The sequence below is a fragment of the Somniosus microcephalus genome, chromosome 15, assembly GCF_052327205.1.
Source record: "Somniosus microcephalus isolate GS21.2 chromosome 15, FLI_Smic_1.0, whole genome shotgun sequence".
NCBI lineage: Eukaryota > Metazoa > Chordata > Chondrichthyes > Squaliformes > Somniosidae > Somniosus > Somniosus microcephalus.
The window spans coordinates 62177240-62193742 of NC_141001.1; the positions used below are offsets into that span (position 1 = coordinate 62177240).

Consider the following 16503-nt stretch of genomic DNA (forward strand, 5'->3'; position numbering starts at 1 on the left):
GGAGCATTATCAGACAAACTTTGACACTGAGCCTCATGAGGGGGTATTAGGACATGAGAGCAAAAGCATGGTCAAGAGGTAGTGTCTTAAAGGAGAGAGAGAGAGAGGGGCGGAGAGGTTTCAGGAGTTTAAAAAAAGTGGTTTCACTGTATGTTGGATTGATCGGCCTAGAAATTCAGTATAGCCACTTTTGGGGCGCTAAAGTCAGGCGGCCGCTAAAGTTTGCGCCCGGCGCAAAGTCGCGCCCCCTTCGCCGATATTCAGTCGCATCGCCCCAAGAGATTGCTGCTGCGCTAAAACAGGCGATGCACGACAATCTTTAGGCGCTAAGCCGGCAGTGCTGAGCGATACCCCCGAGGCCGGGCGCAGCGCCGGTGCGGCGAGTTCTTGATTGACAGCAGACACTCTGGCGCCGGTCAGCTCTTAAAGGGGGAGGGTGGATTTGTTTGCCTGCCACGCCCTGCACACTGCAGCCCTCAACCTAGGCCTGACCACTTCAGCTTCACCTGCACAACGCCCAGGGCTATGGAGAAGGCCAAGGAGAGAGCGCAGCGCTTCAGCGACGGTGACCTGAGGCTGCTGGTTGGCGGAGTGGAGCGCAGGCACCATGTTCTGTTCCCAGAAGGTGGCAAGAGGCCGCTGCCCAGCGCCTACCGGAAAGCCTGGAGGGAGGTCTCCAACAGGGTGTCTTCCAACAGTGTGGTTGCCAGGACTCCTGTGCAATGCTGGAAGAAGTTCAATGACCTCACTCGGGTTGTCAGGGTGAGTACCCTTTCCAGTGTCCTCCTCATCCTTGCATGTGCACCTCACTTTATGGGCAAAGGGACCTGAAAGCCCTAATGGTCAGCCCTCATCCAGCAGCTATGGGACTGGCATGAAAATCACTTGCACATTCAGCACTTTACACACTGTACAAGCTATTCGACCATGGGAGGCAGTGCAGACAAGATCAGGGCTACACACTGTACAAGCTATTCGACCATGGGAGGCAGTGCAGACAAGATCAGGGCTTCACACTGTACTTAGAGGCCGTCCTTTCTCTTGCAGGCCAAGGTGGCGCGCAACCGAACTGAGACCGGGGGAGGCCGTCCTGACCTCAAAGAGCTCTCTGACCTCGACCAGCATGTGGAGCGCATTATGGCAGGCCGGCTGATTGGCCCCGTCGCCAGTGGAGATGCCGACCCTGTTCTGGGCACCAATGGTAAGGGCATCACCTTTTGGACCTCTCTCGTTCCACTTGCGCATGAGATCAGCATCCTTTGCCACTGTCCGACCAATGCGGTGAATGGCAGCACTCATGCCTCCTTCGCTGCCGCCCTGCCCTCACTCTAAAGCTACTCTTGTGCCTTCCTGCTTTCAGATGGTGAATCATCAGGTGAGGAGGCGGGCCCTCAAGCTGCCACTGTCAGCCCTTCGGAAGACGAGGAGGAGGAAGAGGAAGCCGGCCCATCAGTGCCACCCTCAGCCGCGCCAGCCCATGGCAATGTAGGGGACACGTCTTCCCTGGAGGGGAGCTGGGGGGAAGGGTCGGAGGAGAGTGAAGCTCCGGGGCCCAGCGGCCTGCAGCAACGCGGGAGGGGTGGGGAAGCTCGGCGGACTTCTCCCCAGAGGGTGAGTGCGGCCTCCAGTCCTGCGACGGTGAGCGCAGAGGAGGTGCGGCTCCTGGAGGAAATGGCCGTCCAGGCTGAGCGCAGGCACAATGAGCTCATGGCTGCAGTGGCAAGGATGCCTGACTCCATTGAGTCTTTGTCAAGGAGTGTGCAGCAATTTGGAGCAGCACAGGCCAGGAGTCTGCAGGACTTCGCGGCAGCACAGGCGGCTTTGAGCCAAGTGCTCAGTCGTGCCGTCCATTCACTGGCTGTTGTCATGCGGACACAGACCAGGGCCACACGGGCACTAACTGCTGCCACCCTCGCTGGATCAGCCAGCATCGCCACGGCACCCGCCGCGCAGCAGCAGCCCAGCAGTCTGTCCTTCAGCTGTTTGCTGTGCATGCTGCAGTGCTGGCCCGTGCGAGTGCCACTGTATCAGGCGACCAGCGAGCACCTGCGATCTGCCAGGTTGGCACCATTCCTGCAGCCGACACTGCCACTCCGCCATTGCAGCTGCCACGAGCCGCTGGACAGACTGCTGCCGCCCAGCCAGAGTTGGAGCAGTCAGCAGCCGGCCACTCCAAGGCCAGAGCTGGTGCAGGCCGACCCCCAAGGGCATCTGCCGTCACGCCATCTGCCCCTCAGCAGCCTTCCCCAGCCTTGCTGCAGCCACTGGGCTCCCATTGAGGAGGAGCTGCAGGGCGGGCAGGGGCCAGGCAAGGATGCGAAAGGCATCGCCCTTGCAGGGCAAAAAGTAGAAGGTATGCTCAAATGCCTGTTGTGTTTTTGTAAGGCCGAGACTGGTGTCTTTCTTTCTTTTTGTAAGGCCGAGACTGGTGCAGTTGTGTTTTTGTAAGGCCGAGACTGGTTTCTTTCTTTCTTTTTGTAAGGCCGAGACTGGTAGTTTTGTGTTTTTGGAGGGGGCTTCTCCACATGAGGATGTAATGTGGGAAGGGCAGAGGTTTTCAATAAATTATTGTTGTTAAATTGCACTGTGCATGGTTTTTTGGTTAAGTCCTGGTTGCCCTGCTCGGCTGAGGGCTTGTGGAGCGGCTACATTCATCTGCTGACATTGGCACAAGCCATTCCCTGAGAGGGGGCCTAGAACCGACGTTCAATAAGCCGGCGACGGGCGGCCCTTGCACTTTCTGCCTCCCTCCTGTGCTGGTCCTCCTCCTCCTCCTCCTCCTCAGGTGGTCCTCCAATCTCTGGTGGCAGTGGCTGAGTCCTGCGGATAGCCAGGTTGTGCAGCATGCAGCAAACGACCACGAAATGGGAGACTCGCTCCGGCGAATATTGTAGGGCTCCACCGGAACGATCCAGACAGCGGAACCGTTGCTTCAGGATGCCGATTGTTTGTTCGATGATGTTCCTGGTCGCTTGATGGCTATCGTTGTATCCCTCTTCAGCAGGGGTGCTGGGCACACGGAGCGGGGTCATCAGCCAGGTACACAAAGGATAGCCTTTGTCCCCGATAAGCCATCCTCGTGGGTGAGGCTGGGCCTGGAACATGTCTGCCACAGAAGTCTGGCGCAGGATGAAGGCATCGTGGCTGCTGCCTGGAAAGCGGGCATTGACAGCTAGGATGAGCTGCCTGTGGTCACACACCAGCTGGACGTTCAGCGAATGGTAGCCCTTCCGGTTGCGGTAATCCTCGGCATTCTCCAGAGGTGCCCGCAAAGCCACATGCGTGCTGTCAATGGCGCCCTGCACCATGGGGAAGCCCGCGAATGCTGCAAAGCCCATTGCACGCTGTTGCTGCTTGGCAAGGGCCATGGAGAAGGAGATGAACTGACGTCTCCTTTTGAAAAGGGCATTGGTCACCTGGCGGATGCAGCAATGCACGGCGAACTGGGAGATGTTGGCAATGTCCCCAGTAGCGGATTGGAAGGAGCCGGTGGCATAGAAGTTGAGAGCCACCGTCACCTTCACTTCCACCGACAGAGACGTCCTGCTCCTCAGCTGTGGCTGCAGATCACCGCCAAGCAGCTGGCAGATCTCTGTGACCACGTCCCTTCTGAATCGCAGCCTCCGAACACACTGCTCGTCAGACATGTTGAGATAGGAGAACTGCTGGCGGTATACCCTGGGTGGGTAAGGCCTCCTTTCCCGACGCCTGTTGCCCCCTCTCCGTCTAGCCAGGGCTGCCACTCTCTCACGGCGTCTGTGAGCCCTTTGGATGTAATTGAGAAAGCCAGCGTTGACACCCATTGCAGCCCCCATAATATGCTGGCAAACAATGAGATGTCAATGAAGGCAAAGACTAGTGGAAAGCTGTGGCCTGAAGCCAGAAGTACCTGTCCGAGTGTTGGGCCAAAGCAGAAAGCTATCTACCTTGGTCTTTCTCCAAAGATCCGTTTCTCAAGAAGGAGTGCTGCGAAATGGCAGCCTTTTATAGTGCAGGAGGAGTGCCCTTTAATTTGCGCCCCCCGCGCCCCGCATCGGCTGAGCACCGTTCCACTCTAACAGTCGCTAGGGGCGCCAGGCGCACAATGGGGCGTCGCCACTGAAGTTCCGGTTGGGGCGCACAAAGGGCGTTGCACGAGGAAATGACGTCATGATCTGCGCGCGCAGCTGAGCGCGCGCAAAGACTTTGCGCCGCCGCTAAATCTCTAGTGAAGTTGGGGCGAGGCGCAGATCGCGCTGCGCCCGGGCGCTAGCCGCCTAGCGCCCGACATCTACTCCTCCTAAGGCGCTAACGGCTGGCGCAACCAACTGAATTTCTAGGCCTTCGTCTATTAAAAAGAATAGTGAACTGAAACTACTGTATACCTAATGGTTGCCTGCTTAATCAGGCCAATCTTATTAAATGGCATCAATATAAGAAACTACAATAATAATTTACAGAGCCTCAAATATAGTGGCTGCAAACAGCTTTCTTTCAGTCACCAAATGTAGATGCCTGAGAGACAGTAGCTGTTTTATTGGCCTTACACTGGGAGGCATTGTGTAACATTTTGCTTGTTTTACTACATATGGTCTACATCAAAATAATATTTAAAAAAATCCAAACCAACACATGATCCCCTGCAAGACAAAGTTTCATACAGTTGTTTTTTAAAGAGGAAAAAAAGTACCTGGATCAATAGAGCCACTGTAACTTTCACTTATCACAGTGCAAACACATGCACCTCCATTTAAAATGCCCAATGGTTTAATTCAATGCATTAAAAGAAAAACAGAACACTGGAAAAAAATAATAGTGAACAACCACTATTTTACAGGATACAAGAAATACTGCAAATAATTGTAGATTCTTAAAACTATAGCCTGCTGACATATTTAGATTACTGAGTAAATAGGTATGCATTTTGAAGGTTAAAGGTTATGAAAACTCAGAAGGAATTTTGTGCTGCTTGGCACTGTGGATGCTCTGATAGATGGTCTTTATACAACCCTGTGCAATTTCTGCTTTTGCCCTCTCGTGATTTTTAAATGTATTTTTAATAGGTATGACAGATGACTACAGACGCAAATACAAAGGGTTCTATGTATCAGCCAAATAAGGGGAATATTTGATAAGGTTTGTTTCAAATTTTGCAGTAAAATTTCTATAACATTTGAAAATTGCAAGTCTCTAATTGGATAAACGCTGTCCTATGTCCTCATGCTGATATCTATCTTATCCCCACACCATGGATTCTCTCCCCACAATCCCCCCCACCCCCATGAGATTACCACTGCCTTTTCTGCTTATGTGTCCAATCCCACAGCCTCTCCTGCTATTGCTCGTCTTCCATACAGATCCAACTACGTCAAGGAGCTCTTCATAGGGAAGATGCTGAATTTTTTTTCTTTGCCCTGCTGTTTTTCCTCCTCCTCTGCTGGACCAATGAATCATGTTGGGGTTCAGGTTCCATAGGTACTGGCTATACTTTTCCACCCACTAACTGCCCATTCTTGATGTAGACATAAGACAGTGAGTGCCAGAAGGCTATTCAACCTTTGAGGACATTACAGTTGAACCTGATCTTGGCCTCATCACAAACTAACACAGAATACAATGAGGAGTGGGAAATCTACTTGATATTTTTCCTCCTCAGTAGCCCAAGAGCACTGAGACCAATTGCAGCACCCCGACTGAACCTTGTACCTTTCTTTCTCCGTATCATTATACAGGGCAGTCAACTTAGATGCTGGTTTCAGAGGAAATTATCCACCACCATGACCTTCCTGCCTTAAGGACTTTAACTTGAAAATGCTTGAAGAAGTATCCATTCTCAAACCTAATTTGAAAATAATGTCCAGGAATGTATTAAGAGGACTTCAAAAAATAAAACATAAAATAAATTGTGTACCTAACTTTGAAAATTTGCTGGGCGATATTAGAATGAAATATTTAATGTATTTGTGCAAAACTGTTTTGCCCGCTATTTTAATGGAGATGCCAATCCAGTTATTTTAAGTGGGTTAACAGCTCCATTAAAATAGGGGACAAAGGAATTTTGTACCAACAGGTTAAGCATTCATATGCTAATACTGCACAGTATAATTTTAAGGTCAAATACTTTAATATAGAAGACAGATGTAGTTTAGAGTATAACATTTCTTGAAAAGCCTAATATACAGAGGCCATTCACCCTCTTGTGGAGTAAACACTGCAATACAGTTTGTAAAACATGATGTTCCATTTGAAAAATAATAAGAGCACTTACCTCAGTTTTTTGGGCTGTTTGCAAGCCTTTCTAAAAACATAACAATTACTTTCAAAAATATTGAGAACAAAGTCATAATGCCTTTGTAAAATCGCAATGAGGTTGAATATATTGGACCAATGCTCCTGTTTGTAACCCAGCATATGGAGATAATATAAGAGAATAAATACATCAAAATGGCAGTTAAAAACAGAGCTACATGTAAATAGAAAAGGTCCATTCTTCTGATTATAGCTGTAAGTAAACATTTTTTTCCCTCAGCTTAACACTCGTTTAAACTCAGAAATTTTATTCCTTACAGGAATTTTTGTTGAAATCATTACCCAAGTTATTTATTTTTAGGTGTACTACAGAAATACAATTAGTGCTCACATTTGTAGTTGAAACTTTGCATGCCATAGGCAAACAGCAGGAGCTAAACCTTATTTCTCTTTAAATATAATTATGAGAGATATACATTACCTTGCTCTTTCTATAGTTAAAATGGATACTGTTGTGCAGATGCTGATATCTCCTGTAATTAAATCTTGCTTTACCTGGTGTGTGTCAGGTACTTTGATAGCTTCAAAGGACTGCTTATGACACTTGCATACTAATGCCTTAAGCTTTGCAGTAATGCACTCCCATACAAATTTAATGAAAGTTACAGCTTCCTTTCTTCTCTCCCTTTAAATATATATATAATACAGTGTGTTTTGGTGCGTATCACAAAGTAAATAATGCAAATGTCAATGGTAAAAATTATCATCTCAGGGTATAAATTATTGTGAAAGTGTAAAAGACTGGCTTGAAACCAGGAACATATTTCTGCTGCACTGCACGGTAATGGGAAAATACAATGGGAGAAAGTGTACATACAGAGAAATGGAAAGCAGGCGTAATATAATGCAACACTGTAGCCTGGGAGGTTTAAAACCCTCATCCAAATCCTGAGAAAATATTACCGCCTTGAAATCACTCCCAGTTATTATTTATAATATCTACTCATTTCAACTTTACGTGGGAGCTTGAGAAATTTAGAACTTATTTTTGCGGCGGTGGCAGTCGTCAGTGCCAATGTAAACTACCCATGTGAGCAACAAAAAATGAGTGCTCAGCAAGGAATAACAATAGAAAATGTTGGGAACACTCAGCAGGTCAAGCAGCATCCGTGGAGAGAGAAACAGCGTTAACGATTCAGGTCTGGGACCCTTCGTCAGAACTGGAAAAAGTTAGAGATGTAACAGATTTTAAGTAGTTGCAGAGGCAGGGAAAGGGGGGAGGGGAGGAAAGAACAAAAGGGACGGTCTGTGATAGGGTGGAAGGCAGGAGAGATTAAATGTTGCAAATGGGGATGGCAGAATCATCAACAGCTGCCACCTCAAAAAATAGGAGCAGAGGTTATGGTCTGAAATTGTTGAACTGAATGTTGAGTCCAGGAGGCTGTAAATTGAAAGATGAGGTACTGTTCCTCAAGCTTACGTTGAGCTTCATTGGAACAGTGTAAGAGGCCGAGGACAGTGCGGTCAGAGAGGGCGTTGAGCGGAGAATTAAAGTGACAAGCGACCGGAAGCTCGCGGTCACCATTACGGACTGAACAGAGGTGTTCCGCAAAGCGGTCACCCAATCTACATTTGGTCTCCCCAATGTAGAGGAGACCGCATCGTGAGCAGCGAATACACTCTCTGCGATCTTCCCCACAATCGGACCCCCGTGATCTATCCATGGCCTCCCCCTGATTTCTTTTTCCTCAACCGAGGATTCCCCTCGGGAGTGGGAAACAGGTTAGCATGAGGGGCCGGGGAGAAGCCCTCCTGCTCCTCCTGGTCCACAAGCAGTCCTCAACCAAGGATTCCCCTCTACTGTGGTTGACATGGTCCTCGACCGTGTCCGTTCCATTTCCCGCACTTCTGCTCTCACCCCTTCCCCTTCCTCCCAGAACCACAACAGGGTTCCCCTTGTCCTCACCTTTCACCTCACCAGCCTCCACATTCAACGGATCATCCTCCTCCATTTCCGCCATCTCCAGTATGATCCCACCACCAAATGCGTTTTCCCCTCCCCTTTCAACATTGCGAAGGGACTGCTCCCTCCGCAACATTCTGGTCCATTCCTCAATCACCCCCAACAGCCCCTCCCTTCCCCACGTTTCCTTCCCGTGCAAGCGCAGGAGATGCAAAACCTGCCCTTTTACCTCCTCCCTTCCCACTGTCCAGGGCCCCAAACACTCCTTCCAGGTGAAACAGTGATTTACTTGTACTTCTTTCTATTTAGTATACTGTACTCACTGCTCATGGTGCGGTCTCCTCTACATTGGGGAGACCAAGCGCAGGTTGGGTGGCCGCTTTGCGGAACACCTCCGTTCAGTCCGTAATGGTGACCGCGAGCTTCCGGTCGCTTGTCACTTTAATTCTCCGCTCCACTCCCACTCTGACCTCTCTGTCCTCGGCCTCTTACACTGTTCCAATGAAGCTCAACGTAAGCTCGAGGAACAGCACCTTCTCTTTCTATTAGGCACTTTACAGCCTTCTGGACTCAACATTCAGTTCAACAATTTCAGACCATAACCTCTACCCCTATTTTTTCAGGTGGCAGCTGTTGATGATTCTGCCATTCCCCTTTGCAACATTTAATCTCTCCTGCCTTCCACCCTAACGCAGACCGTCCCTTTTGCTCTTTCCTCCCCTCCCCCCTTTCCCTGCCTCTGCACCTGCTTAAAACCTGTTACATCTCTAACTTTTTCCAGTTCTGATGAAGGGTCACAGACCTGAAACGTTAACTCTGTTTCTCTCTCCAAGCATGTTGCCTGACCTGCTGAGTGTTTCCAGCACTTTCTGTTATTATTTCAGATTTCCAGCATCCGCAGTATTTTGCTATTTTATTAGTGCTTAGCAAGGCATGTTTATTGAGAAATGGGGGGAATTTTAACCCCCCAGGATGGGCAGGAGAGGGGCACTTCTAGGCAACCCGCCCACTTCTGGTTGAGGGGGCGGGTGACTAACCTGCTCTCCATAGACGGGTCCTTAATTTAAATATGATAATGAGGCTGCGTGGCTCAAATTTTAGCTACATTTAATGCCTGCGGTCTAGATTTCCCAGGGCACAGGAAACCCGGCAGCTGAAGGGAGGTGAAAATGGCCAGATCCATCAGGTAAGTGTCTTTACAGCACTTCTTGTGGGCCAGGAGCAGCAGGATGGCTTCTCCCCGGTCCCTCAAGCTAACCTGTTTCCCACTCCCCGCAATCTCCCCCACAATCGGACCCCGGTGATCTATCCATGGCCTCCCCCTGATCTCGCCAGCCCCTGCCCGATCTCTCCACGGCCCATGATCCATCCACGCCCCCACCCCCCAATCTATCCGGCCCCAGTCTGATCTCTCTGGCCCCCGACCGATCTCTTCACAGCCCGTTATCTCTCCCCCCATCATCTCCGCTCCCCGTCTGCAGCCTGGAGCCACAGGCCTTCCCACCTGACAGCCAGCCAGTCCCTCAATCTGGCTGTCAGCCGGCCGGGAAATGGCTGCACCACCTCCCCCAGTCCCTCCCCATAAATATCGAGGCCATAGTGGCCAATTGATAATCAAATCTGAAGTCAATAGACAGAGGTTTAATCCCAATACAAACCTCTCCAATCCTTAGATTTGTTTCTGCCATAAAATAGTCACTAATAAATCCAATAGGGAATTCAAAAGAAACTTCTTTACCCAGAGACTGGTTAGAATGTGGAACTTGCTACCACAAGGAGTAGTTGAGCCGAATCGCATTGATGCACTTAAGCTAGATAAACACACGAGGGAGAAAGGAATAGACGTTTATGCTGATAGGGTTAGATGAAGGGTGGGAGGAGGCACATGTGGAGCATAAACACTGGCATAGACCAGTTGGGCTGAATGACCTGTTCCTGTGTTGTATGCTCTATGTAGTTCTATGCACAGGTGGTTCTATTGGGGGACAGGGTGTAGATCAAGCATCACTATCAAAAGGTAGATGTTGGTCTTCTGATGGTACATTATACAACACTGGTTGTAAAATTATTTAAAACAGGGAATAAAAATGAAATAAAAGGGCACAAAAGATTAAATATGGTAAACTCATTGTTTTTCTGCTCTTGCAAGAGGCATCTAAAAGCACGACGAAATGTTGAGTTTTAGCTTATTTGTGCTCTGTTGAACCTTTAGGTTTTTAACTTTTTTTAAATTCCATTTTTCAAATAGTTATGTATCTGGCAGTGTGTAACCTTCTTTTGGTATCCCTTGAAAAATAATCCCCACAAGGAACCTTTAAAAATTATTTTTTATGGCAGAGTTTTAGCTAATGGAAATCAAATCCTGTGCACAATAGCACGGGGCCAGTAAATAAATTCTTGGTTAGTTTTTGTCTTTAACTGGAGAGCTAAAAAAGAACCACACAAAAACTGATGGACAATCTGAAGTTCGCACTGAGAGACCCACCAGAACCATTAACCTATCTTTCTCTTTCAGATGCTGACTATCCTGCTGGGCAATTCTTGTTTTCACTTATGTCTTTACCTATTAGTTTGAACTGCACTTTTTTTTTTGACTCTGGAGAAATGATTTAGATTTTATCTGCAATGAGTAAAATTAAATAGAAAATGGCAGGCCTGGGAGATATCTTTTAGGATTATTAATATTTTCTCATAAAATGGATTACATGCAAGTTTTTGTGTGCTTCCCTATATCATTATTTTAAAGAAATTAAATAAAATCCACTCACTATCGTATTGACCATTTGGCATATGTTCAATACAGAGATTATTGATATTACTGCCCCAATCATGACTAACCATAGGAGCCTCAGGGTTAGTAATAATTAGAAATTTCTGAATAAAATTATATTTTAATACGAGAAGGTAGATTTAAAAAAAAGTAACCACTTTATATAATCATGTTGGAGGGGAGAAACAGAATCTAGTGTTAGCGTTTGATAAATAGTTGGAATGTTATATACTAAGAAGCCAAATTACGTTCACCACATGGACTGCAGCAGTTCAAGAAGGTTGCTCGCCACCACCTTCACAAGGGTAATTAGGGATGGGCAATAAATGCTGGCCTTGCCAACAACTCCCACATCCTGTAAATGAATTTAAAAAAAATTAATCGACCAAAACTCCCCACTGCGAGTTTAAGGAAGGCTACAGTTATAATGGCACATATGTGTCAATGCAAAGCCATTTTGTTTGCACAGACACAAAAGTGGCAGCACAACCCGAGATCATGGGCCCGATCTGACTCCAGAACAAACTAAAGCTAAACAATGTGAGATAGCACCATGGAGTACGGGTTAAAAAATACTCAGGTGGTCCATTACACCTCTTAGGCACCTTACCAACTTTCTATTCAGTCTTTTAAATATGATAAAAAACAGAATGCTTCCGGCCACTCTCGAACATTAAAAAGATTAGCTGCCAGGTGAACAGAGCTTATGCACAACAGTGACTGCAATTCATTGGCTGTAAAGCTCTGTGGGGCAGCCTGCATTCATGAAAGGTGCCATATAAATGTAAGTTCTTTCTTTCATACTTTCTACAAGTCTACATGTACAGAGCTCTCTCCTGACAGAATGGCCATGGTTTCACCGACCGAGATGAGTTCAGGGCGGTCGGGGTCGGGGTCGGTGGCGGGGTGCGACCCCACTGCTGACTCCATCCCGCTCTGTGGAAAGACTTTTGCGCTGATTGGGCTTGCTAAGCCCGCCCAGCGCGTTTGCCGGCCAATTGAAGGAAGCGGGTCTGATGACGTCACTTGATGACTTGTCATCAGCCGGTTTCTTAAAGGGACAATGTGCAAATTGATTTTGACAGTTCTGCTGTCAGTGTTCTACAGCACTGAGGTGCTGCAAACACTGACAATCACTGCACAGAGGTGCACGGCTGCACCCAGGCTCTCGCATGACCCCCTTCATATGCTTATGGAGGTATTCACAGCACACAGGTAGGTTCTCTTCCCTTCCCATGGGCAGAAGAGACCTCCCCAGGAGATCAACGCAGCCTGGTTGCACATTGCACAGGAGGACACTATCAGGGATGTCGTCAGGACGACCAGGCTGCAGTGGCGCAAACCTTTCAATGATCTCAGTAGTTCACAAAACGTTATTGCAAAGCCACTCAGCCTCATCCTGCTGCGCCACTCATCACATCCCCATCACTCTGCCTTCCCTACCCTACTCCTGCACATCCTTACTCACACCAACTTACCTTGCACCTCCACCCATCCCTCTCTATCTACATTATCACTTCCCCATCTCACTATCCCACTCACCCTCACCTTAGTGCAATCATATCAACTAACATCACACAAGGGTGTTTTAGCCAATGTTCATGTAAAGTTTCTGTTAATGTGGTGTCAAACATTGAAACCTTTATTTTCAACACTTTGCATTCTTGAACAGGTTTGTTTGCACCTTTGGAAGTGCTTTAGTGAGTTGCAGTGAATGGTGAGACATAACTACCCCCCGCAATAGCGATGAGTGTGAAAGGAATGGCTTGGGCATAGTAGGGATGCTTTATGGTGTTGGTGTTGGGTGATACCAACCTGGCGCATCATGTGGCAGCCAGGGTGTACAGCATCAAGTGAAGTAAATCTGGCCATGGTGAGGCCATTCCTGGCATCCCGGGCAGCAATGTGGTTGGGTGTTGATGCCCTCTGTCCTGTGCAGCACCAGCTGATTGCGGAGAAGGTTGGTGTTGTTGTTGGCGCTGCTGGTGTGCCTGGTGCTGCTGGTGTTGGGATTCTGAGGACCAAGGTGAGATTTTTTCCAAGGGCACCGATGCTGATGGAAGAGACGGCAGGTGAGGTTGAGATGACAGAAGTGATCTGTCAATGGTGAGAGAGGTTGTTCCAATGAGGCGACACTGGGTAGTGAGTTTGCTCCAAATACTTGCAAGCTGCATAAAGCTCAATCTGTCTTCCAAATGAAGTAAGCAACAGCTTCGAACCTTGAAAAGTGAAGACCTATGAATTGGGAGCTTTATAGACCATTTGCAGCTGTCAAGTTAGTAAATCATCAGATGCTGACACAACACTCAACCTCCTTACCTGATGTGATCCCTGAGCAGCGGCAAAGCTGTTGGTGAACTCTCAAAATCTAAAGCTAAGCTTAAAATAATACTTAATTGCCTCTTAGCAATCCAGCTAATGATCTAAATCGCCTCCCCGCCACTTGGTGTTGGGTCTGTTCTGCGATGACAGACCTGACATCTGGGAGATGAGCGTGGAGGCGGGTTGACAGCGGGTTCCATACCCGCTATCAAAAGAAAACATTTTCCCAGCCAACCTGCCACCAAACGCGCCCTGACACCCCCGAAATATTCCGGCCTATGACCCCGCTATTAACTCTCCCACGACTGCCAGAGAATGTCCAGGAGGGAGAGGGGGTTAAAGTATTAAATACGAAGAATGCGACCCCAACACGTCGTGCGGCGGATATCGGGGCGTCCGAGTGACCTGCCGTGGAGAGGCAGGGCACTTAATTAACATATTTAAATCGGGCTCCCGCAGTGCAAGTGGGAGCTCAATTTGAAATTTACTGCTGTTGCATGGGTTTCCCAGGGATCAGGAAACCTGACAGTGAAAGGGAGGCAGGAGCTGCCGGCTCGCCAAGTTAAGTGTCTGTTTCAGCACTCCTTGTGGGCCAGGAGGTGCAGAAGTGCTACCTCCCCGGGCCCCTCAAGGAATCCTTTGGTCTTCCCCAGCCCCGATCGCCAGCTCCCCCACGCCCCCCCCCCAGATTGCCAAACCTCCCCCCCAGCCCTCCTGATCACTGGCTTTCGCCCCTTCCTTATCGTGGGCCTCTCTGACCTCCCGATTATCGGGGATCGTCCCAAAGAGTCTCCGGCCAGGCTATCCATTTGGCTGGCTGCCAGGCAGGAAACAGAGCTAAAAAATGTTAATGAGTTCTTGCCGTCAAGTTCAGCAGGACCTCTGCGTCCCCAGCCATTTTCGGCCTCACCCATCCTTTCCCCGCCTCCCCGTAAATATCAGGGCCAAGGAGTCCAATTGGCAGCCCACAGTATAACTGGGGTCTTGCTAGCTGTGCTCTACAGTTACTGGGTTCAGACTGGTAATGCTATATAACTGCAGGTAAAGTAAATGGAAAAGCTGAATATGATATCAAGTTGGTGTTCAGAACACTGCATGGATATTTTGTTGGAAAATATTTAACTTATGGCTGTCACTCATTTACTTGTGGAGCAGCCTGGTTTTCAAATGAACAATCAGGAAATTTCTAAAATGGGTCGCATTTTTACAACATAAATCCATTTCCCTGCTTTCTTCTGGATCTCAATTAGATAGGCATTAGTTCTTAAGTTGTCAGTGAATTTTTGTCATTAGCAAAGGAAACCTCAGTACTGAATGTATGCTCTCTATCCTACGACCTGCTGGATTTTGAACTTCAGACAGTTTCATCCCACTATAAAACACCAAACCAGTGAAAGGTGGGCTAGACTGTAATTATACCACTCATCTTGTGTTGCTGGGAGGCAAAAACTATATAACTGCTCTTGATGCAAATTTGCAGTGTATTCCTGCTTCCTCCATTACTCCTGGAGTCAGCCACACCGAGTTTGGATCCTTCCCTTTTAACTGAACCATTTTGTGGTATCTGCAAAGAGGCAGCCAACGGTTGGCTGAATCAGCTTGGGGGTGGCCCACGAAAGGGATATCTCTCTGGTGACTTTTTAAAAAGGGAACTCAGCTCTTTCAGCTGCTTTATTGGGACCAAGTGCCAAACACAGCGAAGAAAACCCACAGAACACAATACAGCCTTTATTCAGCATTCACTGTTTCTTATTTTTAACAGATTTACATTAAAAAAAAACATGCACTGAAAATTTTACAAAGCTTGCTCAGCATTTGTTTGCACCTGGAATGATTTGAGGGGAAGTTGGAGTATTTTAATAGGAATATTTTGTTGATTTCCCCCCCTCCCTCCCCCTTTTCAATATAGTTTTGTTAATACTGCCAGTGTATACTGACAAAGGCCACACTGTTTTTTTTACGGGTTGACAACTTCAGTGGAATCTAAAAAACAGGGTTTGTGAAGGAAAATACACCAGACGGCTAAAGGTTTTACAAGGGCCCCGTTCAAAGACAGTCAATCTGGGCTCACTCCAATGCGAGATGTTTGCAGAACCACACTGCGATATTGTATTTAAGCTGAAGGCTTGGTAATATTTTGAAGAATATGCCAAAATGTCAACACCTTGAAAATGAATCCCTTTTTCTAATTCTAAAGGACTAAACAATCTGGCGGTTTTGAACTCTCACCAGTTTTGTTATTTCTGTGGTGGTGTTATTATGAAAGAGGTAATATTTCGGCACCGTGCTACCTGAACTAAGAGAGAAGTCTCTGTACCCTGAATCGCTGAAGGATCCCACCTCCAATATTTGTTAAGGCATAACATTAGTATGAATGCTGGGGGAATCAGCGGTAGCAATGAACTATAAATTAATGCACAGTATAGAGAAAATGTATATAGGCACAGTTCATGTTTAAATAAAGACATATAAGGGGTTATTTTAACCCTAGCTGTCCGACCGAAGGTGGGCAGTTAAAATCCGCAAAGTTACTTACCCAGCCTCAAGATGCCAGGAGCTGACCGGTTTCAATTTTAACCTGCTGTCCTCAGCAGGCAGCCAGGACACTCGCCCAAAGCTGGCTGGGGTCCTTTTTAGCATGTCGGACCCTGATTATGTCATCGAGACCCTACTGCAATATTTACTAAGAGGCCTGAGCGGGAAGCCGTAGTCAGTTTCCTGCCAGAGCCAACCCAGTGCGGGACTGGATCGAGGCCAGAAGAAGCCCATAAAAGGTAAGTGATTACATTTTTTCATTTCCTGTGGGGCCAGGAAGGAGCATGAGTGCCCCACAATTAAATCAGAGGCTGCCCCACAATTAAATCAGAGGCCTCCTCAGCATCAATCTCGCCAACTCCCTCGATATCGAGGACCCCGACAGGACAGCCCTGCAGCTGATTCCCAAAGACTTATCTGGTCAACGGGCAGCTTCTGGGCTGCGCAGCCTTGCTGCCAACTGCTGCTCGGAATGGGTGGGAAATCGACCCATGGCATTTAAATGAGGCCCAGGATTTAAAATACCCTGACCCTGCTTTTTTTCCCCCAAGCAGGTGAGTTTTGCTCTGAAATCAAAACTAATTTGCCAAAAACTGGCCCTCAGTTAACATTGAGGTAAAGATATTATAGATTTGAGCATAATTCCAATTCAGAAGTGCAATTCCTATCAATCAAGCCAATTCCC

General features: G+C 47.7%; 1 long non-coding RNA gene across 1 annotated transcript in view; it reads right to left on the minus strand.

Annotated features, from left to right (window-relative positions):
• Nucleotides 1–7340, minus strand: part of LOC147106974 (uncharacterized) — a 267392-nt gene extending 260052 nt beyond the window's left edge. The window contains exon 1 of the long non-coding RNA XR_015080996.1: nt 6710–7340. This is a non-coding gene — a long non-coding RNA (uncharacterized LOC147106974). The remainder of the gene's footprint in view (nt 1–6709) is intronic.
• Nucleotides 7341–16503: the final 9163 nt, after the last annotated feature.